Genomic DNA, 10,571 nt, shown 5'->3' on the forward strand with positions numbered 1-10,571 from the left:
CAAAATGGTGCAGCCACTTTGGAAAACAGCATGGAAGTTCCTCAAACAGTTAAACATGTGACCAATAATTCCACTCCTTGTACCAATATTTACCTCAAGAACTGACAACATATGTTCACATAAAAACTTGTACATGAATGTTTGTAGCAGCATTACAGCCAAAAGATGACCACAATGTGAAGTTCCTAACTCTAATAAACAAACAGTGTATGTTCATACAACAGAATATTATTAGACCATAAAAAGGAATGAAGAATTGATAATGCATAAATCAATCTTGAAAACATGCAAAGTGAAAGAACCCAGTTACAAAGACAACATATTGTATGATTCCATTCATGTGAAATGTTCAGAATAGGCAAATCTATAGAAAGAAAAAGTAGATTAATGGTTCTTCAGGGTTAGGGGGACATGAGGACTTGGAGATTATAGCTAAGTGGTGTGGGGCTTATTTCCGAGGTGATGAAAGACGTTCAAGGTCTGACTGTTCTGATGCTTGAACATGTCTGTGAATATGCTTGAACCTTTAAATTATACACTTTAAATGGATGAATGGTATGATTTGTGAATTAAATCTCAATAAAACTTTTTAAAAATTTTATTAAAATAAAAATATAAAAAGTTATTTAAAAAGAAAATCAAGATAAAACTAAAGAAAGCTGAAAAGGAGATTAGGGATAAAGACAAAATTAATGATATATTAAAAAACTCACTGAAAATTTAAAAATCCAAGAGCTGATTTTATAAAGACAATAATGTTGGTAATTTTTGTCAAGTCTCATTCCTAATAAAAATGCTAGGAAAAGTAGTAATAGAAAGCTCTTTGAATTGATAATGACTTTACCTAGGGCCAACTTCATATATAATATAAAGCTACTCCAATGAAAATCAGGAATAAGCAATGGTTGGAGGAGGTAATGGTTTAGAATGAGAAAACCATGAGGACAGACTAGATATTGAAAATGAAAAGGTAGAGTCATCCTTATTTTCAGGTGCCGTAATTGCATATGTTGAAAACACAAGAATATTTCAGAATTCATGAGAGAATCTGGTAAGGTGGCTGGATGAGCATTTGGAGAATGATAACCAGCATTCTAATGGTGCATCTCTGCGGAGTTTGGGTTATTGTGATAAATATGCTCTGATTTGTAGTTTGAAGGGAAGCTAGATAATAGCAAAAAAAATAATAATAAAGTTAAGGTGGGGAGAACCAAGATGGAGGTGTAGGTAGACACACTGCGCCTCCTCGCACAACCAGAACTGACAGAAAATCGAACGGCAAGGAAGTCTGACACCAAGGAGATAAAAAATTAACATTCATCCAGACCAGTAGGAGGGGAGGAGATGGGCAGCCAGGGCAGAGAGGACTCGAGTTGCTGTGGCAGGACTGAGACTGGCGACCGAGACTGGTAGAATGTGTGGGACAAACGGAGCAGGCAGTCTGACCACTAGCAGACCCTGCGACCCCACATTCGCTCGCAGATAAACTGAGAGGGCTGGACTCAGAGTGGTGGAGAACGGGGCAGGCAGTGTGGCGGGTAGCACCCCATGGCCCCACATTCGCACATGGATAAACCGGGATGAACGGCGGGGAGCAAAGCAGACCACCCAACCCAGGGCTCCAGCATGGGAAATAAAGCCTCAAACCTCTGATTGAAAACACCCCTGGGGGTTGGGGCCGCAGCAGGAGAGACTCCCAGCCTCACGGGAGAGGTCGTTGGAGAGACCCACAGGGGCCTAGAGTGTGTGCAAGCCCACCCACTTGGGAACCAGCACCAGAGGGGCTCAATTTGATTGTGGGTAGCAGAGGGAGTAACTGAAATCCGGTGGAGAGTGGAGCAGGCACCATTGCTCCCTCTCGGCCCCTCCCCCACATATAGCGTCACAGCACAGCAACCAGTGTTACCCCACCCCTGTGAACACCTAAGGCTCTGCCCCTTTAAGTGACAGACGCGCCAAGACAAAAAAAAAAAAAAAAAGGCCCAAACAACAGAATACTTCAAAGCTCCAGAAATAATTCAACTAAGCATTGAAGAGATAGCCAAACTACCAGATGCACAGTTCAAACCGCTGGTAATAAGGACGCTCACAGAATTGGTTGAATTTGGTCGAAAACTAGATGAAAAAATGAAGGCTATGCTAAGAGAGACAAAGGAAAATGTACAGGGAACCAATAGTGATGGGAAGCAAACTGGGACTCAAGTCAACAGTGTGGACCAGAAAGAAGAAAGAAACATCCAACCAGAAAAGAATGAAGAAACAAGAATTTGGAAAAATGAGGAGAGGCTTAGGCACCTCCAGGACATCTTGAAACGTTCCAACATCCGAATTATAGGGGTGCCAGAAGGAGAAGAGGAAGAACAAAAAATTGAAAACTTATTTGAACAAATAATGAAGAAGAACTTCCCCAGTCTGGCAAAGAAAATAGACTTCCAGGAAGTCCAGGAAGCTCAGAGAGTCCCAAAGATGCTGGACCCAAGGAGGAACACACCAAGGTACATCACAATTACATTACCTAAGATTAAAGAGAAGGAGAGAATCTTAGAAGCAGCAAGAGATAAGGACACAGTTACCTACAAAGGTCTTCTCATAAGACTGTCAGCTGATTTCTCCAAAGAGAACTTACAGGCAAGAAGGGGCTGGCAAGAAGTATTCCAAGTCATGAAAGGCAAGGACCTACATCCAAGATGACTCTATCCAGCAAAGCTTTCATTTAGAATGGAAGGGCAGATAAAGTGCTTCTCAGATAAGGTCAAGTTAAAAGAGTTCATCATCACCAAACCCTTATTATATGAAATGTTAAAGGGACTTATCTAAGAAAAAGAAGATAAAAAATATGAACATTAAAAATGACAGCAAACTCACAGTTATAAACAACCACACCTAAAACAAAAACAAAAGCAAACTAAGCAAACAACTAGAAGAGGAACAGAATCACAGAAATGGAGATCACATGGAGGCTTATCAACAGGGGAGTGGGAGGGGGAGAGTGGGGGGAAAGGTACAGAGAATAAGTAGCATAAATGATAGGTGGAAAATAGATGGGGGGGTAAGAATAATGTAGGAAATGTAGAAGCCAAAGAACTTATAAGTATGACCCATGGACATGAACTATAGGGGGGGAATGTGGGAGGGAGGGGGTGGGCTGGATGGAGTGGAGTGGGGGGGATGGGACAACTGTAATAGCATAGTCAATAAATATATATATTTTTAAAGTTAAGGTAAAGTATCTCAGTGCAACAAAAATATTTCAAATAAAATTAAGTATATTTGAGTTTCACAGGGACTTGGGGAATCAGAAACCTGAGGCATCCCCACACCTCTTGACAGCTTCGTCCCAAACCCTGTCAGCTTCCAGCAGGTCTCTCTGCTGTCAAGATTCTAAAGCTGGATTTCTATGTAATTCACATGAAAACAGTAATTTTCCAACAAGAGAGATTTTCTGGGGTCACACTCTTTTCTTCCCTTTGTGTGTATAAAGGTATCTTCCTTTAGGAGTGGCTTCTGAGTTAGGCCAAGAAATTCAGGCAATTTAACCTTAAAAAGGGGCAAGATGGGAACTAGCCAATGTGCACAATCCTCTCCAAATCTAAATGACTGTGACCTGTTGCCTGGGCTCAACAGCATTTTTTTTTAAAAAAGCAAAACTGGCAAACCAAAGAAAAGTCTACTAGATATGGAGGGGTGATGAATCATCTTTAAGAATAATCCATAAGAACCTATGCACCCCAATGTTCTTACCAGCACAATTTACAATAGCCAAGTGCTAGAAGCAACCTAAGTGCCCATCAGTAAATGAATGGATCAAAAAACTATGGTACATTTACACAATGGAAGACTACACAGCAGAAAGAAAGAAGGAGCTCCTACCCTTTGCAACAGCATGGATGGAACTGGAGAGCATTATGCTAAGTGAAATAAGGCAGATGGTGAAAGACAAATATCATATGATCTCACCTTTAAGTGGAACCTAATCAACAAAACAAACAAGCAAGCAAAATATAATCAGAGACATTGAGATTAAGAACAATCTGACAGTAACCAGAGGGGAGGTGGGAAGGGATAACGGGAGGAAAGGGGGGAAGGGTTTTCAGAAACAACTATAAAGGACTCATGGACAAAACCAAGGTGAAGTGGAATCAGGGGAAGCAGGTGGAGATGCCCAGGGTTGGGGCGGGGGAATAGTGGGGGGAAAATTCAGACAACTATACTTGAACAACAATAAAATTAAATAAATACATAAGAATAATGTCAAACACCATTTACTGAATAATCTATAAATGTTTTCCCCTTTATCCATTTCTTCTTATCCTCATTTTTAAATTGCGGAACCTGAGCCTTAAAAAATGTAAATAATCGACCTAAGGTCAGAAAAGTTGATGAAGCTAGAGTTTTTATAAAATGATAACCACCTCCATCTTTCTCTACATCACCCCAGGGTCCCATCTGTATTAAGGGCTCTATTGAAATGGGTTACATGACCAAACAAACATTTTCTCCCTCATCGGGACTTCAATCTTTCCTGGGTGTGAAGGAGAGAATTAAGCCACTTTGTCTCTTCCCTGCCTCTAAATGTGCCTGCTCTCTCTATGTATAATGGTAAGGGTCAGAAAACAAAGAGTGAAAACCTCTTATTTCTCTGGGAAATTAATCAAGTGAATGAAAGTGCTTAAGAAGAAATATTTGCATAAGACGTCAAAATGAAATGACCAACAGCACAAGTAGTACATAAAATAATTTGGGTAAGAAAATACATGCATTTATATTAGCATCTTGCAGACATTTCTTTCCATGTGTACACTTTTGTCTTTCTTTTTTATTTGTTTTCCTTCTTATTTAATTATGAACATCTGAACAGCCTTAGACATAAATTGAATTTCACTGGGAGATCCCAGCTACTGGTTAGGATGCCCTGCACTGGGTAAAGGCAATTAAAAATGATGAGTCTGGTCCCAGATACGCTGAGGGGTGCCCAACCCCCATTATTTGTGACTTCCAGGAATCCACCCCCCTTCCTGTGGGGCCCTAGAGCTGGCAGTGCAGCTGTTCAAAGGGTTGTACCAAATTCCACTGCTGGAAAGGAAACCACAAATATCAGGGCTGCACTCCTCAGTTAGATGCCTCTCAGTCACCTTTTGATCCCGGGATCCTTACACTCAGTTTGCCTTCTTGCCAGACCCCTAGCATCTGGCCTTATGAATAATACTTACACTCCTCCCCCCATCCTTTGAATGACAACATTTTTCTTACAGTACTTTAATGCTCTAATAAATTCCTCAGTTGTGGTTAGCACACCAGACTATTTAGACATAGTCCACAAACTGTTTGGACTGCAGGGGAGGTTCTGGCGTTCTCATTTTCAGGCTGGTTCAGATTGCTCCCAATGACTGAGATGTAAGACTACGTCTTCAGGAAGATGCCCTAACAGGCTTCTAAAATGAAAGCATCATGCACAAAGCCCCCTGCATAATCAGGCACTCACACACAGCATGGTTGGTGTTAGTTCATTCAGTGGCTTTCAGGTGAAATCACAGACCCTGATTTTGTCACAGGGTGAAAAGAGTGACTCAGAAGAGATTTGCTGTGGCAGTCAAGGTGAACTATCAGGAACTTCAGGGAATCCAGGGCACTCTGTGGACCCCAAGCCCTGGGGAGATACCACTGATTGTAGGTTTGTCTTAATTGCTTTGTTTGTTGGGTTAAAAAGATTTTAGATGCTCCAAAGACTATCAAGGCCCACGCTATGGCTGTTGAGTAGTTGAAATGTGGCTAGTTAGGAATGAGGAATTTAATCTTTTACTTTATTTGATCTTAATTAATTTAAATGTAAAAAACTGTATTTGATTTAGTTATTGGAAAACTTTTAAGTATATTTGATATAAATTGAGTCTGTAAATCTTTTTCAACCACAACTTTTATGAAATACAAATAAAGTATTTCTGGAAATTTAGTCCTCAAGTTGAAATATTTTATAAATGTTTAATATACATAAGATTTTGAAGACACAATATTAAAAAGAAAAGTATTTTATCAAAAATTTCTTTACATTAACTCCATGTTGAAATGACATTTTGGATAAACTGAGTTAAATGATATATAATTAACACTTATTTACTTATTTATTTATTTACTTACTTACTTTTTAAAGGTAGCTACTAGAAAATTGTAAACCATGTCTGAGGCTCACATTATATCTCTGTTGGGCTGTACTGGTCTAAACCATGATGCTACTCCTGCCAGTTGAAAAGGACAGACAGTTCTTACGGCATCATTTCTGCAATCAGATACCTACAGGCATCTTTAGATCCTATGAGCCGGATCATCTCATACTCTTGACAACTTCAAGACTGTTGTCCAGAGTGACCTGAAGGAGTCCAAGTCAAACCAAACTAAACCTATATTAACCCAGTCATACGACAATTTCAATCTTGAGTCAGATGCCATAATGGACTGGAGTTCGCAGTGTTGTAAAGACAAACATTTGACACACAACAAATAGTGAGCAATGGAAAACAGTGTAGTGAGACCCAACATAAGCTGTGGGGGGGGTATTAGATAAAATACAGGGAGCCCAGTTAAATTTGAATTTCAGATATACAACAAATAATTTTCTTAGTATAAGTATGTTACAAGCAATCCATGGGCATCTTGTATTTTAATTTGCCGGCTCTAGCAATCCTAAGAAGCAAGGACCACAGAACATCAGACAGGATAGGAATCTCTTTCCTTAGAAGAACCCAGCCCAGTTCTATAAGGGTCTGAGGATGTGCATAGAACTTTCTACTTTCTCTGGGAGATAAACAGTGCATACCTTGCTTTTGTTGTCTTTACTTCTGAATAAGATCTGAGTTCTGCTCAGTCCCTATGCTGTTTATTGATGAACGGGAACAGAGGGAGCAGAACTGATACCTTTGCAGTTATGACTTTTCTCTTCATCCACAGTCTATCACAGGTAAAAGCCATGTTTTTCTGTAGGAATGAGTTATAGCAGCCAGACTATAGGACTTAGCAGATGGTATAAAAACCACAGGCAGACTTAAACTGTCATAGAAACCATTCTAAAACAAGAAGGGAAAGAAACTCACAACTGCTGAAACTGCCATGCTCTTCCCTTCCCCTCACCATGGCCGGCAGAGATGAGAAGGGCTAAAGGACACTTTCTGCAATGAAAATACCACAATGGAAAAGGTACTAAAACCTAAGAACTCACTTGGATTCTTCATACTCCAACATATATTCCCATTTTAAGTTTGAAACAAAGTGGAGCAGACATCTATGCCAGTCAGTGCGGAGGTGGATAGGCAGCCTGTTCTGCATTGGAGGACACACGCCGAATGCAGGACCCCTCACACCACTCTCCAACCACCATGGAGAAGGGCAGACCCCAAGTATCCAATCTATTGACACCTACCTAATAAAGGAGAACTTATTCTTGGGTTCCCAGTTCTAGGATTCAAGAAGAATGAATCGCTGAGAGATGTCAGCTGCCATACTTTGCCGGAGATCAGTAGATCTTCCTTGCCCTCACCTCAAATACCTTCTTCAATACCAACTCTGCTTTCTTAACCCTCTGCTGAATTTCAGTGGGTTATGGCACTTAGTCCCTGCAAAATGTGACATTTCACTCAGGTATTCAAGCTGACTGGCTTGTCTCGTTTTTGTGATTCTTCCCCTCAGATTTGTCATAATCAAAATAATCCCAGGCACTTCAAAGAAGTGCTACAAAATCCTAAAATTTAGTAAAATTCTTTTAATTTAGAAATTCATTTAGGATATATGAAGTGGTGGAGGGTAGGACCCTGTTAAAACAAAATCAAACAATTTCAGATGAAGCAATCCTTCATGCTTGATTTCCTGAGTTGTTTTAATCGCTACTTTGTTGGCCCACTGTTCCTTCATGTGTCAGGCTCCAGGCTTTTGAATTTTTGTTCAGGAAATGCCTACAATGACTAGGCAACAATCCAAAAGCATCACAAAACATTGTTAAGATTTCAAAGCCACACTTTTCTTCATCTATTTGCCCCAAAGAAAAGTATAACTAGGGCCTATAGATATTTGAATATAAAATGTGTATAAATATGTGAGTAAGTTTATATAAATATCAACTATAAACAAATAATAATGTCTTGGTGAGTTTTATTATTTTTTAAAAATTTTTATTGTTATTCAATTACAGTTGTCTGCATTTTCTCCCCATCTCTCCACCCCATGAGTTTTAAAATATAGGAAGAATCAAGATGGAATGGAACGAACAATGAAAGAATCAACAATGATATATAAGTCAGAGGGTAAAAGGAGTAAAAGAGTTCTATGATTTTTGCTTTTTCCGGGAATAGACAATTCTAAAACATAAATTAGAATTAGATGTTGATATATATATGTGACGTATTCTTTAGAATGACCACTAAGTCTTTGAAATAAGAAAAAGGATTAAATGGAATCATAAGAACCAGTCTGAGGCCCGCCCTTCTGTGCAGCGCTATGGCTGCAACCTGCCCGGCCAGCAGCGTGTGCGCGTCCCACAAGAGGACTGGCGCTATGCTCAGTTCACGCACAAGTTCTCAGTCAAAGACATCCATGGGCACATGGATAACCTGGACAAACACTGGGGTTTGTGTGCATCGTCACTAACGTGGCCTTGTAATGAGGCAAAACAGACATAAACTACGTTCAGCTCGTTGACCTGCAGGCCCTGAATATGGTTCACAGATCCTGGCTTTCCCTTGCAACCAGTTTGGGAGGCAGGAGCCAAGGACTAATGCAGAGGTCAAAGAGTTCACTGCCGGCTATAATGTCAAATTCGCTATGTATAGCAAGATCTGTGTAAATAGGGATGACGCCCACCTGCTGTGGAAGTGGATGAAAGTCCAGCCCAAGGGAAGGGGCATCCTAGGAAATGCCTTCAAATGGAATTTCACCAAGTTCTTCATTGACAAGAATGGTTGTGTGCTGAAGCTGTACGGTCCCATGGAAGAGTCCCTGATCACAGAGAAGGATCTGCCCTGATACTTGTGCTCCACAAGTGTGTGCCCCCCACCTGAGCCCACCACCTATGCCCCACGAAGCTTTCCACCCCGCACCCATGACATTCTGTCTAAACACCAGCCCGATGGTGGGGCAGATCTGAGAACCTGGCACGCACCCCTTCAGGAGGAAGGCTCTCCAGGCATCCCTGCCCCCTGGCTGTCTTGTGGGAGTAAAACATACAAATTGGAAGAGAAAAAAAAAGAACTAATCTGAAAAAAGGCAAGAAGAAAGAGAAAGAATAGAATAGACAGGACAAATAGCATGCAGTAAGATGTTAGTTTTATTATTTTTTTTTAATTTTCATTGAAATATATTTGACAGATAACATTGTGTAAGTTTAAAGTAAATATGTTGATTTGAACACTTATATTGCAATGATTGCCATTCTAGCATTAGCTAGCACCTCTATCATGTCACATAATTACCATTTTCTTTTTTGTGCGGCAGGAATAATTAAGATCTGATCTCTTAGCAAGTTTGATTTTATAATGCAATATTGTTATCTATAATCACAATACTGTGCATTAGATTTCCAGGATTTATTTATCTCCTAGTTGCAAATTTGCACCATTAAACACCATCTCTTGTATTCCCCAGCCCCCGGTCCCTGGAAACCATTTTACTCTGGTTTTTTTTTTTTAAGATTCCACATATAAGTTATATATACAGTGTTTGTGTTTTTCTGTCTGACTTATCTCAGCATAATATCCTCAAGGTGTATGCCTGTTGTTTCAAATGCAGGACTCCCTTTTTTCTCATGTTAATAATATTCCATTGCGTGTATGTGCCACATTTCTCTACCTATTCTTCTGTTCATAGGCATGTAGCTTGTTTCCACATCATGGCTATTGTGAATAATACTGCAATAAACATAGGAGTGCATATATCTCTTCGATATCCTGTTTTCATTTCCTTAGGGCATATTCTCAGAAGAGGTATTGCTGGAGTATATGGTTGTAGTAGTTTTAATTTTTTGAGGACCTGCCACGCTATTTTCCCTAATAGATGTACCAATTTACATTCCCACCAACAGTGTACAAAATTTCCTTTTCTCCACACCCTCACCAACACTTATCTCTTATCTTCTTGAGGACAGCCATTCTAGCAGGCATGAGGTTGTGGCTTTGATCTGCATTTTCCTGATAATTAGTGCTATTAAACAATAAGGTGGTAGTTTTAAACTCAAAAGTATCGGTTATCACATTAAATGTAAATAGATGAACTGCTCAGTTGAAAGTCAAAAATTGTCATACTGGAAAAAAGCCAAATGGTACTTAAATCACATCCAACAAGGACAGGAAGATTTAAAGTAGAAAGAAGGGAAAAAAGACATATCGTAAAAACTGCTAACCAAAAGAAAGCTGGTGTAGCTATATTAGTGCCAGAACTTTCTTTTAGACAAAAAGATTATTAAAGATAAAAAGAGACAATTTATAATAATAAACATTTTAATTCACTAGAAAGATATATTTCTAAATGTCTGTGTCTCTGATAAGATTACCAAAAATAAAGTAACCATTGGCAAGAATATGAGGAGAAATAGA

General features: G+C 39.5%; 1 pseudogene; it reads left to right on the forward strand.

Moving 5' to 3' along the window:
* Positions 1-901: 901 nt before the first annotated feature.
* Positions 902-9,006, forward strand: LOC112308766 (phospholipid hydroperoxide glutathione peroxidase GPX4 pseudogene; annotated as a pseudogene).
* The last annotated feature ends 1,565 nt before the right edge of the window (positions 9,007-10,571 follow it).

Source organism: Desmodus rotundus, chromosome 9 (assembly GCF_022682495.2).
Source record: "Desmodus rotundus isolate HL8 chromosome 9, HLdesRot8A.1, whole genome shotgun sequence".
Lineage (NCBI taxonomy): Eukaryota > Metazoa > Chordata > Mammalia > Chiroptera > Phyllostomidae > Desmodus > Desmodus rotundus.